Genomic DNA, 18,529 nt, shown 5'->3' with positions numbered 1-18,529 from the left:
GAGAACTTGGAAATATTGACTCGTTTTGTGAACACTATAGGTTACAGACCAGCCCATTTCCTGGCCTTCGTACTCCTCTGGTTCTAAAATACTCCTAGTTGTTTTAGAGTCCAAGGTATTTGCCTGAAATATGTAATAAAAACAAACACACAAACAAATATATGAGTTAAAGAATATTTCTAGATTGGTGAGAGAATTAATGTTTTTTTAAAAGAAGAATTATGAACTGTTGGTGTGGACAGTAGGAATTATATTACTTAAATGGCTTTAATTGTGTGAGATTTTGAGTAACGTCTCCTTTCAAGGAACAGGTACCTATTTAAATTTTTAACAAGCATTTCCCACTCTGCCTTTGATTTCCTTGAATGCCCTCATCCAACAATATATGCTTTGCAAGCTTTCTTTTTATTGCTGGGGTTGCAAAAACTGTCATGAATTAAATATACTCTTGATGGAGTTTAGCTAATCTATAAGCCAAGATCATGTAATACAAGTTAACCTTGACTTTCTATGACAGTCGACATAAAATTTGCTTTTGTTTTCACTCCAGACCTTTTTGATAACCACTGTCGACATGGCTTCTCACCGCAAACCCTTTCCTATGATCTGAGTGAGGAGGTTCTAAGGCTCATTGTATATGTCAGGTCTTCTACTTATGTAAGAATAAGAGCTAATGTTGATGCCTTGCTTAAAAGACAAAACCGGATGCTCTAATGCAAAAGTATGACACCAGGTCAAAGTGTCTTCAGAAACTCCACTTCTCAGAACAAGCACCCTTGCAAACATTCTTCCCAGAGAATGCTGTAGTGGAAAGATCCCGGGTTTTAGGCTGCACAGAACCTGGGTTGATTTCCAGGCTCCCACCTATGTATTAAGGGCATTTTGGTAAGTCATTGAATGTTCCCTTATCTCATTGGTTCATTTTAAAGAGGGCTTGAGAATGTCTAACTCACAGATGGTTGTATGTAACAACAGAATTGCCAAATAGGAAGCATTCAACACAGTGCCCGGCAAGTAAAACCCAAGAAACCAAACCTGTTGCCGTTGCTTCGATTCCAACTCACAGTGCCCCTAAAGGACAGAGTAGAGCTGCTCTATAGGGTTCCCACAGAGCCGCTGATGGATTCAAACTGCCGACCTTTTAGTTAGCTGCCAAGCTCCTAACCACTGCACCACCAGGGCTCCCTAGCAAGTAAAAGAACCTCAGATTCTAGAAAATCCGCTCACTGACCAGATTTTCATCCCTGGGTTGTAGCTTAACCCCGAGTTTCACAGAATTTTTCACCACTGTGAGTTCCCAAACTACTGAAATAGAAGATAGGCCAGAGCAGAGCTAAGGCCGACAGCCTACATGGGGGTGGGGAGGTAAAGATATAAAGAGGGTTTAGCTATCTGTGTATAGATAGGCCTTAACAGAGCTTTCAAAAAATAAAAAATAAATAAATGTCAGCATATTGGCAGCAGTCATGGACAATTCTAAGAATAAATACTGGGTTTTTGCTATTTCATATATTCACATTATATGCAAAAACTACAGAATTTGAAGACAGAAGACATGGATTTGTGTCCCAGCTCCTCCTCTTACTGCTAGTTCTTATACAAATACCATCACCTACGTGGGCCTCAGTTTTCTCCTCTGTATGTAAATGGCACCTTCAGCGGGTTACTAGGAGAGTTAAATGCATTGATGTATATAAATCAAAGTACAAAGCCCTATACAATTGGTAACTGTCATTTCTTAGTCTGGATGAACTAGCCCGGTACTGTAGACCAGAGGAGATAGAAGAATTAAGACAGACTGATTTTATTAAAAAATTCTACCTAATCTCCAAGGGGACAATTCTCAATGAAGTAAACAGATATTATCAATGTATAAAAACAGTTGACGTAGATCATATGAAAATCCTCATAGACGCTTACATACAGACAGACAGTATTTATTTTGAGAAACTAAGTCAGTCCCCTTGGACTTCTCAGCAATTAAAAGTAGATTGTTTCAAGAAACGCCAGTGACCTGAAGATTTTATTACACAAGTTTAGACCTAGTAAGAATTTACATAATTATATAATAAATTAATATATGTACATATTTCATATATATGTGTACGTACACATATTTCAATAATGTAATACATTTAAAATGTAATAAAATTTTAAACTTTTTGGGAGGTTGAATAAAATGAGAATTCTTTTTTTAAGGTTATCCAATCAACCTCCTAATACGGGCATGAACTTCAGGGACTTGGTCCCTGAACCACGATTCCTCAAAATCAAGCAGGCAGTACCCACGACTTCACAGCATGATTTAGCCATAGGAAATGCGGTGCAAAAAAGGCTTCACACAGCACAACACAGACAACAAACTGCAATTAATGCAATAGTGTGGGAGAGACAGTACAGACACGCATTTAACAGTCCAGAGAAACTCCTTAACTTTAAAATTATGCCTGGAAACCAGAACACATAAAAACTGTTCATGGACTCCAAATGAAGAATAATGACAGAAATTAATTATGACTGGAGAAAGAATAAAATACCACTTATTCAAAAAGCGAGGACTAAGAATCCCAAGGAACAGACAGGCCACACATTCAGGGTGTGTTTAATGAGATTTCCAGAAAGCATTCAATTTTAAAAAATTGGTAGCATGTTTTGGTGACATTTGCAGAAGAACCCTGTACTGTTTTCTTTTTTAATCTGACTGGCATTTTAATTTTTGCCATGTCAAAGAGACTCTTAAGTGTTTTTTAAATGCTCTTTAAAAATTTTTCCTTTACTTGGCTCTTAATGTCGACCCAGTCAACCCAAAGAACAATGGGTTGATTAAAATATAATACCATCCTCTATATTTTGGATCTGGTACATTTTACCAAATGCTTTTATGATTCATATATATGATTTCTTGACATCAACATTTATCATCTAGATTTTCATGCATACGCTGCCGTTTAAATCTTATGTCATATTGCAATATATTTGCGTATTGTTTTAATAACATGAGGAAGAAATAAGACAGGTGATTTACTATAACCAAATTTTCTCATTTTGCATGAAGAGTAATTTTATGGAGGCCAATTTTTTCCGGCAATTTGTTCTTCTAAATAGATACAACATTCTTGAAGCATGAGCCTAAGCATTGCTTTTTAAAAATAGTTCAAGCCTGTTAAAAAGGAATTATTATTTTTACAACCACCCCAAGCAGAATTTCGTATTATAGCTCAGTTATTTTCCAATAACCATGTAAACCCAAACCTGTTACCCGTTGCCTTTGAGTCGATTCCAACTCATAGCAACCCTACAGGACAGAGTAGAACTACCCCATAGGGTTTCCAGGGAGTGCCTGATGGATTCGAACTGCTGACCTTTTGATTAGCAGCTGAACTCTTGACCACTGCACCACCAGGGCTCCAGGAATAACCATATAACTCATTTAAAAGAAGAGAAGAAAATGGCTGTGAGACTAGCATCTTAAGAAAAATTAATTGAATTAAGAGATTTGATAAATCAATTAATGAATTGGTGGATATTTTGCTGTGCATATTCTCAAGAACAACAAAATAAATAAAATTTAGAAGGAAAAAAAGTTCTTGCTGCAGTGTTATGTTTACGTAACCCGGATGTCAGCTTTCCTTTCAGAATTAAATAAGACTTGTATAAGCTCCTATTCCATATCACGTGGAGGCCTTTCCTAAGACATCTGCAAATTCCTCATGGCTTATATCTGATGGCATTTTTTGAGTTTCTGCCACAATAAATTTTGACTTTGTCATGGATTGAATTATGGCCCTCCAAAATGTGTGTCAACTTGGCTAGACATGATTCCCAGTATTGTCTGGTTTTCCACCATTTTGTCATCAGATGTGGTTTTCCTATGTATTGTAAACCCTACCTCTATGGTGTTAATGAGATGGAATTAGTGGCAGTCATGTTAATGAGGCAGGACTCTATCCATAAGATTGAATTGTGTCTTGAGCCATTCTCTTTTGCGATATAAAAGAGAGAAGTTAGCAGAGAGACATGGGGACCTCAGACCACCAAAAAAGCAGCACTGGGAGCAGAGTACATCCTTTGGACCCAGGATCCCTGTACTGAGAAGCTCCTTGACCAGGGAAAGATTGATGACAAACACCTTCCCCCAGAGCCAACAGAGAGAGAAAGCCTTTCTCTGGAGCTGGCACCTGAATTTGGACTTCTAGCCTCCTAGACTGTGAGAGAATAAGCTTTTGTTTGTTGAAGCCATCCACTTGTGGTATTTCTATTACAGCAGCACTAGATGACTAACACAGACTTCATGCACACCTCCAAAAAAAAAAATTGAATTAACATATTAGCTAAGAACATGAAAAATGAAGAACGTGAGTCAGTGAAAGACCTTTAAGTAATTACTATTACTTCCTCTTCTATGTTCTCAGAGCATTATCTGGACACAGCACTTCAGAATTTCGGTACATCATACTCAAATTGTTTGCATGCATATCAGTTTCCCTGGTAGAACGCCATGCTCACAAAGATAAAGACTGTCTTAGTCATCTAGTGCTGCTATAACAGAAATACCACAAGTGGATGGCTTTAACAAAGAGAAATTTATTTTCTCACGGTCTAGTAGGCTCGAAGTCCAAATTCAGGGTGTTGGCTCCAGGCGAAGGCTTTCTCTCTCTGTCAGCTCTGGAGGACGATCCTCGTCCTCAATCTTTCCCTGGTCAAGGAGCTTCTCCGGCACTGGGACCCTGTGTCCAACAGATGCACTCTGCTCCTGGTGCTGCTTTCTTGGTGGCGCGAGGTCCCCAACTCCCTGCTTGCTTCACTTTCCTTTTATCTCTTGTGAGATAAAAGGTGGTGCAGGCCCCACCCCAGGGAAACTCCCTTTATCTTGGATCAGGAAGGTGACCTGAATAAGGGTGGTGTTACAATCCCACCTAATTCCCTGAACATAAAATTACAATCACAAAATGGAGGAGAACCACACCATACTGGGAATCATGGCCTAACCAAGTTGACACATATTATTGGGGGGACAAAATTCAATCCATGACAGAGACCATTTTATTCTTTTTTATATTTCCAGTGTACTCAACATGTTGAATGAACGAATAACTACTCTACATATGAATGATATAAACATGATTTTGGCAGAGATTTCAAAAACTTTATGGTCTTGACTCACAGTAAGAAATACATTTCCCACTTGGGTGATATACATATATTTCACACATACGTACATGTATCCAAAACAAAAGAATCATAAAATAATGCTTACCTTACTTCATGTACCTCCTTCTGGTATTTTCTAATCTCTTTAATTTAAAAAAAAAAAAAAAGGCTCCTCAATGAGCTAAATGGATTTTATAAAGTACAAATGACTCAGAACCTACCATTTAGAAAACTCTAATTTGTGGAATAGAAAAGTGTAAGAGCCAGCTCATCACTGAATTAGCTTAGGTACACAAAGCTACCAGGAAATAGGTGTATAGATGCTGGCACAAAAGGTGCTAAAAATACAGACAGTAAAGAAGAGATTCTTGAATGTAAACTTCTAGAGATGGCTTCAGAGAAATAATTGCACTCCACTTGAAAGTTAACATTTTTAGAATTTGCATATTTAGAGAGAAGAGAAACATCCCAAGGTCTAGCAGATAAGATTAAGAGCAAGCAAAGGCAGGGGAGTGAAAGGCTGTAACGTGAGGTCATGTGACGGGAAATATAAAGTACTGGGCTGAGGACTTTATTAGGATGTTGAACAATACTATCTATCTGTCTATCTATCATCTATCTGTCTGTCTATTTATCTATCATCTGTCTGTTGTCTATCGATCTATCTATCCATCCCTCATCTATCTATCATCTATCTTGCCATCTATTTATCTATGTAGCTTTCTATCAGTCTACCTGTCTATCTACCTGTGTAATGAAAGATCAGAGTAGCATCAGCAAACACATATCCCATTGGTCAAAAATGAATGTGGTCAGGGAAAACCACTAGTCCATTAAAGCGCCATGAGAAACAGGTGATAAAGGTCAAGTTAGTTCGGAATCACAGTCCCTGGGTGGTGTGACGGTTAACGCACTCAGCAGCTAACCTAAAGTTTGGTGGGTCAAGTCCACCCAGAGGCACCTCTGAAGAAAGGCCCAGTGGTCTACTTCTGAAAAATCAGCCACTGAAAACCCTGTGGAGCACTGTTCTTACTCTGTCACATGTGGGGGTCTGTGAGTCAGAATCCACTGGATGGCAGATAGTTTATCTTGGAAAGCTGAAAAAGAAAGGTGTTCGGTTGCATAGAGAGCCAAAGCAACGTAGGAATTAGCCCTTTGTGTCTTGAGCCTGACCAAACTGGAGGAATATTGGCAGCAGTGACAGGAACAGGAAAGATGGTCTGCTTGAATCAGTTGTTTGAGCTGTTTTCAAGGCATCACTACTTTTGGGGATTTCAAATACCCAAATTCAACTTTTTACATTGAAATGCCTAATGGTTATTCATGGCTAAAGGTTTGTAGTCTCTTTTACAATTGGTATGTTCACTTCTAGTAAGACATGACAATAGGAATTGGCGTATCATTTTTAAGTCTTGAATTATTTTCACTTGCATAATTGGAATTTGGCTGACTTCAGTATCTAAGTAGTTTATTAGCATCCTGGAAATTAGCTGAATCAGATTACTCTTGGTCAAAACCAAACCCATTGCCATCAAGTCAATTCGGACTGATAGCATCCCTAAAGGACAGAGTAGAACTGTCCTATAGGGTTTCCAAGGCTGTAATCTTTATGGAAGCAGAGTGCTACATCTTTATCCTCTGAAGCAGCTGGTGGGTTCCAACCACTGAGCTTTCAGTTAGCAGCCAAGCACTTTAATACTGCAGCTCCAGGGCTCCTTTTACTCTTGGCATGGCCCTTGAAAATACATGGCTTAAAGTTGTTGAGATTCAGCATACAATGCTAGTTGCAAAAAAGTAACCAAAAACATGAGCAACCAAAATCTAAAACAAAACTAACAAAAAATCGAAAAGCATCAACAACAACATCAACACAAATTCCCAAGAAACCAACTGTATCAAGGAAATATTTTGAACACTACACAACACTTGGAGCCCAGGTGGCACAGTGGTTTAGAGCTTATCTGCTAACTAATATGTTGGCAGTTCGAATCCACCAGCAACTCCCTGGAAACCCTATGGGGCAGTTCTACTCTGTCCTATAGGGTCCCTATGAGTCAGAATGACAAAACTTGGGCCCGAGCATGATTTTCAAAAGCTATTAGTTTTCAAAAATTCTTTCCAAGGCTGTTCTCATCTCCTATTGCTTTTATGCCTTTTCCCTCTCCTCAAGTCACCGAATTAAGAAAGTACAGCAGTTGCCTCTGTCATATGTATATTTTTGGCAAAAACTAAGTCCAAGTGACACAGAAAAGTAACATGAGTTTTGTTTTATTAAAACAAACAAACAAAAAACCCCAGATCAATCCTCTTTTGGCCTCAGAGTATTAGTTGAGTGGTATTTTCATGACAAGTCATATTATTTGGGATCGATTCATCTGAAAAAGATCATAAATTTTATAAAAAACATCTATTATTGATTCATTTTAACACCATGATTTGATGTGAAACCGAAATCCCCATTGTGCCAATTCCCCTCCTCCCCGCCCCCCTCGTGAAAAGTCATCCAAGATGAAGGTAGAAATCAATGAAATAAAGTATTCACACCTAGGGGATTATTCTGAGTCATCGCGTATATGGCAGCCTTACACATCAGAGAGGTATTTTTTGTCTACAACTTTAGATTTGTTCAGATGTTTATGGCATAATGCTTTATAATTACAAAGCACCTCTCTTGATAAAGTCTGTTTCATCTGTTCTTATAGTTTCTTTGGGGTTGGTCCAAAGTTACATCACTCTGTTTATGAGGTGAAGTGTGATGCCCCAGCAAGTTCCTACAAAATCCATTCTGGGTGAGGATAGGAGACCATAGGCTAACCAGGCTGAGCAGATGACGGTGCCTGAGAAAAGCTCTCCTGTTGATGATATGCAGACCTGGGGGAAATAATTTTTCCGGATACCACTGCATAGTGCTGCAACAGGTTCGATAACACAGGCCTGAAGGAATCAGTGTTTCAAAATATCTCAGGTGACGCCCTGTTAAGGAAAAGACATTTTCCAAGTCTTTACTGTCCCTAACTTGTGTTAAAATATTTCCTGAACATTGTTGTTTTCACTAATTGCTGTCCGGTTGGCTCTGACTCAAAGCAACGTTATGTGTAGCAGAACAAAACATTGCATAGTCCTGTGCAATCCTCACAATTGTTGGTATGTTTGAGTCCATTGTTACAGTGATTGTGTCAATCCATCTAATGAAGCGTTTCCCTCATTTTCACTGACTCTCTACTTTACAAACATGATGTCCTTTTCTAATGATTGGTCTTTCCTGTTGGCATGTCGAAATAGTAAGCAAGATGAAGTCTTGCCATCCTTGTTTCTCAGGAACATTTTGGCTGTACTTCATCCACGACAGCTTTGTTCATTCTACTGATAGTCCGTGGTATATTCAATATTCTTTGCAAACACCACAATTCAAATGCTTTGACTCTTCTTCGATCTTCCTTTTCATTGTGCAGCTTTCACATACATTTTTAACCATAAGTACTGATAATGACTACCTTTAAAAACAAAAAAAGGTGAAATACCAGCCATAAGTGACTGAAATATTGCTAGAACACTTTACTAACAAGAGGCAAAACAAAATTGGAATTCAGAACGTGTTATTAGTTTGGTGCTGCCTTTTGGAGACAATATCTCATGGCTCAGTAATGAACACCTAAAAGATTATTCTTCCCAGATGACAAGACATTTTGTAAGAAACTAGTTATTCAGAATCTAGTCATTTTCTCTGTTAGTTCTTTGCAGTGGGTTTAAACGATAGAAAGAGAGAAGGTAGTGTCAAGCACCACAGATTTCAAGCCCATACAATCACTGACGTGGTTTAACTTTGGATGAGAGTCTGAAAAATGGAATTTGAATCATGACAAGCAGAATAATTCTGAGGCGTTTGAAATGTGACATTGCTGCTGATTGCTGAGAGTATAATTATTATAAAGAGTCAACAGCAAGTCTGCACTAAAATATGAGCTAGATGATCTTCTCTTCTTAGTAGTGCAAGAAAGTGCATAATTGAAAATTAATTTTGCTAAGATTCTTTGAGAAAATATGCAAATGAAGCAATGACAACCCTGAGAAACTGTACAATGGCAGGACATATCCCAGAAGGCCTCTTTCAGGTACTTAGCAATTTGGGAAGTAAAGCATATGAAAGCAGTCGAGTCAGGCAGGATTTGGGAAATCCAGCCGTGGTGGACTCAGCAGTCACCAGACTCGAACGCAGCCAACATCACCAGATCTACATGAAATTGTGAAGGAGATAGATTTGTGCTTTGTCACCAACTGACCAAACATTTTTCCCTTTCACATGTGGTGCATGTGAGGGGTGGGTAGGATTGGGTAGCTTGCAAGGAGGAGAAGGCTAAAGGCTGCCTTCTCAAACTCCTTTAAAATTTTCTGCTTTAGAGATTTTCTTATTCACTACCATGTAAGTGTCCGTTTTGTGTGCGTCATCCCAGAAGGCCGCCATTAGCTCACCTTGTTTTTCCCAAGAATTTTCACTGTTCTTGTCTACTGAATGCTCCCCTCCACATTTCTCATCTGAGACTAATCTGATAAGTTCCTGGGCACTGAGAAAGCCTTACAAAGCCTTCTTCTTGGCCTAGCTGGAAGATCCCCATCTAAGTATCTTTCCAAGCTTTAGATTTATCATCATTAATATACAGCCAATATACCAATGTCACAGAATTATGTTAAGAATCCACTGGGATTATTTATATAAACTTGCTGGTATCCTGGAGCTTGGCACAGAGTTGGGTCTTGGGTGCCCTTCATCTTCCACACCATGCTACTTAGGAGGCAATTCTGTATAATCTGAAAAGATGGTGTGTACTAGTTCTGAAACATTGTTCCTTCTTGTTTTTCAAATCCCAGTCCGTCTGAAGTAAACACCACATTCTCTTTGGTCATGGGTGTGCTCGCTATAAAAAGAGATCCTCGAAGTTGAGCCGTTTCAAAGTCTAGTGGGTGCATCTCATGTGCAGATTGAAAAAGCCACACAGGTGGCTCTGATACGCCTAGGGGATAGCTTCTATCCTGCAACCTTTAACTTTTACGGAGGCGCTTTTTGTTTAAAGCCTTTCTGGGGATAGATACGAGTGGAGTTGGTTTGACAGCAGAGAGAGGGTCTGAGGAGGACCTGGAATGCCTTCTGCTTTAACTGCTCGGTTACCCCATTAGCAGCATCCAAGAAGCATAAAGTCATTTTCGAGGTCCAATGCCCTGAAGATAATATATGTGTATGTATATACGTATTTGAAATCTACCTGTTCATTCCTCTTAGGAAGAAGACAGAAGCCTCCACAAGAAGGGAAGAGCTCAACAGTCGAGTTTCCAGTAACCTGCAGGAAATTCTCCAGCTTTTATAAACGTTGACACAGCAAAAGCTGGCTACTTCAAATGACGACATGTATTACAGTTTCTGGATTTTCCTAGGAAAAATCGAGCCTTCACTTTTTGAAAAACAGCACTCTATAGCTACAAAAAACTTAAAAAAAAAAATATTCTTTTCATATTTACATCAGTTCAGAGTCAAATATGCTTTAATAAAATTTCATTAAAATAAGATAGACATAGACTACGAAAAAATATTATTCAGAAAACAAAGTGCTGTACAAAGAGTTTGAGATGTTAAAAAACACAGCTTTCTTCAATTTTTTTCCCCCCACAGGCATTGTTGGGTATTATGAAGGAATACTCTGCTATATTACAATTTATACTTTTTATTTTGGAGAAAAAGCTTAAATATTTCTACACCTACAGGGTTTTAATACATATAATTGATTAGTAAAATTTAGAACATGTGCTAGCTTTGGGAACTAAAATGTTACAGTCATTAATAATACTGTCTGCCTTGAGGATAAAGTTGGGGGTCATATAATTGCACAATTTAACAGATGACATTTTAGACTTATATATCTTAGTTTGTTTTTAATAAGTTTTAATTAATTGGCTACTTATTTTGTGATTTAATGTTATTTATATTTACTAATAAGGAGCCTGGGAAACCCTATGGAGCATTCTACTCTCTAACATGTGATTGTCGCCATGAGTTAAAGTCAACGCCAGGACAGCTAACAACAATAAAATATTTACTAATATTTTTCCAAGGTATTTTTTTTTTTTTTTTTGGTCATAAATACATACTTTGCACTTCTTAGGTGCTTGTTACAGCCTCAGAGAGAGCTGGGAGACTAGGCCAGCAGCCAATATTGCTGTGTTTGTGTCAGAAAAATGGCGTCTGCAACTCAACTAGAGAGACTGTGTCCAAGCTCCCACACCCATAAAAGTTGCCATAATAACACTCATTCCCCTTTTATTTTGCAGACATCATGGAGATAAATAAGATAGTTAAATGAGCCTGAATATATGGGAACACATATACAAACCTGAGACAAGACTACTCTCATTGTGATGATGATGATGATGAACACTGGGCATATTCAAAACTTGAATAATTAATACAAAGGATGCCGGACCATTTTTTATAGTGCATGCATGGAGACACTTGCGGGGAGGGAAGGACTCACGAGCTGGGCAGTTGAGAAAGTTGAAGAGCCCTAACCCTGCCAGAGGCACTGTAGGATGTGGTGACTTACAACCCTCTTGTCTGGCGACTCAGGTGTGTGGATCACAGATTTGTGTCTCTCCCACTAGCCTGTGCTGAGTAAGCTTCCCCTGTGACTTAGAACCAGCCATGTTCCTGCTCACTTCTGACAGTAACAAAAGCCAGCCTTGTGGTGGGACTAGCAACTTTTCTCTTTCTGATCCCAGAAAATGTCCACCATGTCAGGAGTTGATCTGCTTTCGGTAGGTCACAGTCTTGAAAACCCTTTGGAGCAGTTCTACTCTGCACACATGGGGTCACCATGAGTTGCAATCAACTCAACAGCAAATAAAAACAACAACAACATCTGGAGTAGAATATTGAAATGGCTCCTGTAAGTGGTTAAGATCTTGGTTGCTAACTAAAAGGTCAGCAGTTCAAATCCACCAGCTGCCTCTTCAAAACTCTATAAGACAGTTCTACTCTATCCTGTAAGGTCACTATAAGTTGGAATTGACCCAACGGCAATGGATTTGTTTTTTTTTTTTTAGGAGTCCTTGAGTGGAGCAAATTGTTAAAAGCTCAGCTACTAATTGAGAGGTTGGCTGTTCAAATTTACCCAGAGTCTCCTTAGAAGAAAGATCTACTTCCACACAGTCAGCCATTGAAAACTCTATGGAGCATAGTCCTTCTCTGACACACAGAGGGGTCACCAAAACCTGGAGTTGGCTCAAAAGCAACTGGGGGCCACGGTGGTGGTTGTGGTGGTACTACTTTTGTGGCACAGGGCTAAAATGTGCAACCTTGGGCTTCGTTATCAGTCAGGTGCCAGATGAGAAAAGCTGTGGGTAGCCCTTCAAACAAGGCTTTGAGCGTTTTCTGCAGCACAGAGAGCAGTCAGGCTTTCTGCTCCTTGAACACATTAAAAGTTGGACAAGTGCTCCTTTGAATCTAAAATTGCTATTTTAGAGCAAAAGTGTTAGAGCACCTCTGTTACCTTTCCCAGCTATCTCAGGTCCACTGTCACTTCCACCAGGAACTCTTGCTAAGGTCCCCATCTTGACCAGGTTTCTCCCCCATTATCCTTCTGTACCTCTGCACCTGTGTCTTCTAACGCTCCTCTCAGTTGCAGTTTTTCCATTTACCTGTAGGATTATTTGATTAGTGTCTGCCTTGGCCTACCTGTTGCCTTCAAGTTGATTCTGACTCATAGTGACCCTATAGGACAGAGCAGAACTGCCCCATAGGGTTTCCAAGCTGAAATCTTTGCGAAAGCGGAGTGTTACATCTTCTTCCTGTGGGTTCGAACCACTAACCTTTCAGTTAGCAGCTGAGTGCTTAACCACGGTGCCACCAGAGACTCATCTGCCTTGCCCATTGGACAGTAACTTATAATGATGCAGGGACCATTATTAGGGCTGCTGATTTAGCAAAAATTAATTAAGTAAAATTAAAAAATAAAGGACATCTAGTTAAATTTGAATTTCTAATAAACATAGAAGAGTTTTAATGTATTATGTTGGTTATTTAAATTTTTAATTTAACTGGGCATCCTGTAGTATACTTGAGGACTTTTTTTTTGGTCACAGTTTTACCTTTGGTGACCAAATTATTTTCTGCTTTGAATTTTTTTGCTACCGTGTATTTTCAGCAATGGAAGGCATGCTGAATCAGTGTGTCTGAATTTCTGGTAGGTATTATGGGTAATATGTGGGACATCTATGTCCCTATTGTCTCTGGGGGTGTGTTTGGTGGAACCATAGATGTGTACAATGAATGACACCTAAAAATGAGGTATTGAAGTGAACATGGAATCATTGCGAGTAATGCAACTTCCAAATAACACACGGGAACTAGGAAATATGAGCTTATCTCCCACTTAAAAAAAAAAAAAAAGAGACTAAAGTTTTGCAAAATTGTATCTTTAGGATGCACCACCTAATACAACACCCTGTAAATGTAGTAATTTGCAGCACACATCCATTTCTTCGGTTTCAAACAGTTTTCCAGGCCCTAGCCTTGCTATAGCATGCACTCTTAAGTGGGAAAGCTGTTTCCCAGGAACCCCAGAGGCATAAAATGTAGGTGGGAGCTCTATGACCAATGGGTCACCGAAGTGTTAACGTGTGTTGTAGAATGATAAAACGTTATCTCCAATGAACATGTAGTTTGTCCCCTTACTGTCCTTGATTTATATTGTATTAGCCATTTCATTTGCTTGACTTATTCCATTAAAAATTAATACTATGAAACTCCTCTTAAAGTATAATTTAAGATATTGCTGTTGTTAGGTGCTGTCAAGCCTGTTCCAACTCATAGTGACCCTCTGTACAACAGAATGAAACACTGCCCAGTCCTACGTCATAGTCGTAGCTATGTTTGACCACATTATTGCAGCCACTATTCAATCCATCTCACTAAGGGTCTTCCTCTTTTTTTTAATGACCCTCTAATTTACCAAGCATGATGTCCTTCTCCAGGGACCGGTCCCTCCTGATAACATGTCCAAAGTATGTGAGGTAAAGTGTTGCCACCCTTGTTCCTAAGGAGGATTCTGGCTGTACTGCTTCCGAGACAGATTTGTTCATTCTCCTGGCAGTCCAAGGTGTATTCAGTATTCTTCGCCAACACCGTAATTCAAAGGCATCAATTCTTCTTCATTCTTCCTTACTCAGTGTCCAGCTTTCTCATGCATATGAGGCAATTGAAAATAGCATGCTTAGGTCAGGTGTACCTTAGTCCCCAAAGTGACATCTTATTTTTAACACTTTAAAGAGGTCTTTTGCAGCAGATCTGCCCAATGCAATGTGTTGTTTGATTTCTTGACTGCTGCTTCCATGGGTATTGATTGTGGATACAAGTAAAATGAAATCCTTGACAACTTCAATATTTTCTCTATTTATCATGATGTTGCTTATTGGTCCAGTTGTGAGGATTTTTTGTTTTCTTTATGTTAAGGTGTAAGCCATACTGAAGGCCATAGTTTTTCATTTTCCTCAGTAAGTGCTTCAAATCCTCCTCACTTTCAGCAAGCGAGATTGTTTCATCTACATATTACAGGTTGTTAATGAATCTTCTTCTAATCCTAATGGTGCATTCTTCTTCGTATAATCCAGTTTCTCCGATTATTTGCTCAGCATACAGACTGAAGAAGCATGGTGAAAGGATACAACCCTGACACACACCTTTCGTGACTTTGAACCACGCTGTGTCCCCTGTTCTATTTGAACAGCTGTCTCTTGGTCTATGTACAGGTTCTGCATGAGCACAATTAGGTGTTCTGAAATTCCCATTCATCCAAGGTTATCCATAAGTTGTTATGATCCACACAGTTGAATGTCTTAGCATAATCAATAAGAGACAACTAAACACCTTTCTAGTATTCTCTGCTTTCAGCCAAGACCCATCTGACATCAGCAATGATATCCCTCATTCCAAGTCCTCTTCTGAATCTGGATTGAATTTCTGGCAGTTCCCTGTCGATGTACTGCTGCAACTGTTTTGGAATTACCTTCAGCAGAATTGTACTTGGATGTGGTATCAATGATATTGCTCAATACTTTCTGCATTCCCTTGGATCACCTTTCTTTGGAATGAGTAAAAATATGGATATCTTTCAATCGGTTCACCAGGTAGCTATTTTCCAAATTTCTTGGCATAGGCTAGTCAGCACTTCCAGCATTGGATCCATTTGTTGAAATATATCAGTTGGTATCCCGTCAATCCCTGGAGCCCTGTTTTTCACCAATGCCTTCAGTGTAGCTTGGGCTTCTTCCTTCAGTACCATTGGTTCTTGATCGTATACTATCTCCTAGAATGGTTGAACATCGACAAATTCATTTTGGTACAGTGACTCTGTGTATTCTTTATGTCTTCTTTTTATGGTTCTTGTGTTGTTCCATTTTTTGCCCTTTGAATCCTTTTAGTGCTTGAATTTAAAATACTACTGCTGTATATAAGCATACTTTTACTTCACTGTTTTCTTAGAAAGAGGTGAAGAAATCTAATGGTACTCTCCTTATAACAATAATTTAGAAGACCACTTTGTAGTAGATTAAAGATGAACTACAAATTTATTTGCTATTCCCTCCACAGGAGGTGGAGTCTAATTCCCCTCCCCTTGAATTTGGGCTAGCTTTAATGAAATGTTTCCTTCTTTTCTACATATTTCAAAAAAGCATGGAAGATTAGAGTTTTTTTTGTTTGTTTGTTTCTTCAGTGTTTGGTAGAACTTGTGGGAGAAGCCGTATCTGGACTTGTTCTACTTTTGTTTTTGAATTTTCATGAGTGATTCAAATGCTTTAATGGTTATGGTATTATGGTGTTTGATCTTTGTTTTTGATTCGGTTTCCAGGAATTTGACCAATTTATGCATTTTTAAATTATTGGCATGAAGATTGTTCATAATATCCTTATATTATCTTTTAAAATCTCTGCATCCAAAAGTCTGCCTTGTGTTCCCTTTGTTGATTCTTTAAACCCTTCTGCTTTTCTCCTCACTACCTGCTTGCCTTCCCACTTCTCCTTTTTCTGTATCAACCTTGCTATGGTTTTCTCAAAGAAACAGTAATTCATTTTTGGCTATATTGATCCTTTCTGTGCATTTGTTTTCTATTTAGTTTTCACCATTTCTTCTTCTGTTCATAAGGATGAGGAATATAATGGATATTAGGTGGTTAACTGGCAGTGCGTCCCACACCCACTTGGAAGCTACATTCGCGTTTCCAGGACGGCTAAAGTAAAGCACAATTTTCATAAAAGCACAATTTCAAAGGTGAAATTCTATATATTAACACTTTTAAAATTACATATATTATGTATTTAACACGCCCATTATATGTTTTTGGAGCTCTGGTGGCACAGTGGTTAAGAGTTCAGTTGCTCTCCAAAATGTCAGCAGTTCAAATCCACCAACGGTCTCCAAAACATCAGACAATTTTATTCTATCATACAGGGTTGCTCCACGGTCGCTATGAGTTGGAATCTACTTGACAACAGTGGGTTTGATATATATATATGAATAACATATACGTATATGAATGTTATTATATAACTGGAGCCCTGGTGGTCCAGTGGTTAAGGGCTTGGCATAACCAAAATATCGGCAGTTCAAATCCACCATCTGCTCCTTGGAAACCCTATGGGGCAGTTCTACTCTGTCCTATTGGGTCAGTCAATGGCAATGGGTGTTGTATATTTAAGATAGAGAAAGCGGGTCTAAAACATTTGCAATCGTGCATGGTTGTCATTAGGGAGAAGGTGATTTTGGGAAAGAGCCAACAACCACAGGCAAACAGTGCAATCCCTTTAGCACTGGGAAAGTGTCACATTTACTGTGCACAGATAGCCACACAGAGCAGAAGACTCACCAGAGCTGCCCCGCTGGAAGGAAAAGTTTTCTTGGCCATTGAGTGCCCAGGATATCTGTTCTGTGGTATAACCTATTTTGGGTGAAAATGACAAAAAAGGACTTTGAGAATGTGAACCTGGATCTATTTAGTTACTTGTGTTCTTACTGACAAAACAGATGCATGTACCAACTGATCTGGGGTACAAAGGCAAACTCTAAGTCAGATGTACCAGAATATTAGACAACGAAGGCATGTTGCATTTTTACTATTTCCCTCCATGTATCTTCTCCACTTGGATATGAATATGAGGATGGTCCAGCATGTTCCTAAGCAAATACAATGTTTCAGATGAAAGCTCATTCTCTGGGTCTGGCTGTCACTGGTAGGTCCAGGTTCTTGGCCTTTCTGAAGTCCCAACGTCTTGGATAGTATAATACCATTTCATTTCAGACACAGAGCATCTCTAGGGAGAATTGACTTTCATAAAAAGCACATTCAAGGAGTTTGCAGGGACAGTAAATTGTCGCCTAGTTTCTAAAGCATAAAGATATTCTTATACTCAGGCAATCCCCAGGTTCCGATCATCCCACGTGTGTACAATCCGTTGATACGAATCAACTCCCATAGAGTCTGTTATATCAAAAATTTGAGGTACGTACAATGGTTCGTAATTACAAATGGGTGCTACTTTGCAACGTGCATCAAAATATGATTCTTATTATTACTGTATTATTATGTTAAAGATGTTTTAGTGTATCTGGAAGTGTTTCTCTAGTGTTTTTCATGCACCAAAAGGTACAGTATATACTATATACTAAGAAACATTTGACTAAATGACATTAGATAAGAACTGTACCTAATTGTTCCAATTGAGGTACAAATTCCACTTAAATACAGATTTGGGAATGGAACTCATTAGTGATCTGGGGACTGCCTAGTCTGGAAATAGCTTAAAAAAAATTGCTGTTGCAACACTTCAGAAAGTTCTTAAACTCAGAAAACTAGTAAACAGCTTTGTTTTTAATTTTCCCAGATGCGCTCCTTTTGACAATGAGTTTACTGAAACTAATTACCTTCTAAATGAAAAGTCCTTAAATGTTAAAACTGGTTTTGCTGTTGTTAATTTTTGTTTTGGAAAGCAGAGTGTCTGATTGGAGAATAAGATAATATATTTTGAAAGGCTAGATGGTTCTCATTATTTTGCTGAGTCAATTACCAATGTTGTATTCACTCCTTCTTACGTTCTTTTCCTTTTAATGCACTGATTTTTTTTCCTAGTAGATAATATACGAAAGTTTTACTAAAAGAAAGTTGATGATGTAAAAAGTGATAATCAAATGTGATTTAAAAAAGGAGGGGAGAGGAATCTTGATAAAAGTTGGAGAAAATGGGTGTGGTGTGTGGAAAGAGGAATGGGAGTGACATTTAGTCTTTCTGTCCAAGTTCAAGTATGAAAATACTCTGTTCCTATAAATTTCATTTAGAAGTA

The 18,529-nt window shown here is 38.6% G+C and overlaps 1 long non-coding RNA gene across 1 annotated transcript in view; it reads left to right on the top strand.

Annotated features, from left to right (window-relative positions):
• LOC111752297 (uncharacterized) overlaps positions 1–11,226 on the top strand; it is a 67,034-nt gene extending 55,808 nt beyond the window's left edge. Inside the window, exon 3 of the long non-coding RNA XR_002787259.2 lies at positions 10,427–11,226. This is a non-coding gene — a long non-coding RNA (uncharacterized LOC111752297). The remainder of the gene's footprint in view (positions 1–10,426) is intronic.
• The last annotated feature ends 7,303 nt before the right edge of the window (positions 11,227–18,529 follow it).

Source organism: Loxodonta africana, chromosome 23 (genome assembly GCF_030014295.1).
Source record: "Loxodonta africana isolate mLoxAfr1 chromosome 23, mLoxAfr1.hap2, whole genome shotgun sequence".
NCBI lineage: Eukaryota > Metazoa > Chordata > Mammalia > Proboscidea > Elephantidae > Loxodonta > Loxodonta africana.
Note: the sequence above shows the minus strand (reverse complement) of the source record. Positions and strands in the feature narration are given on the sequence as shown.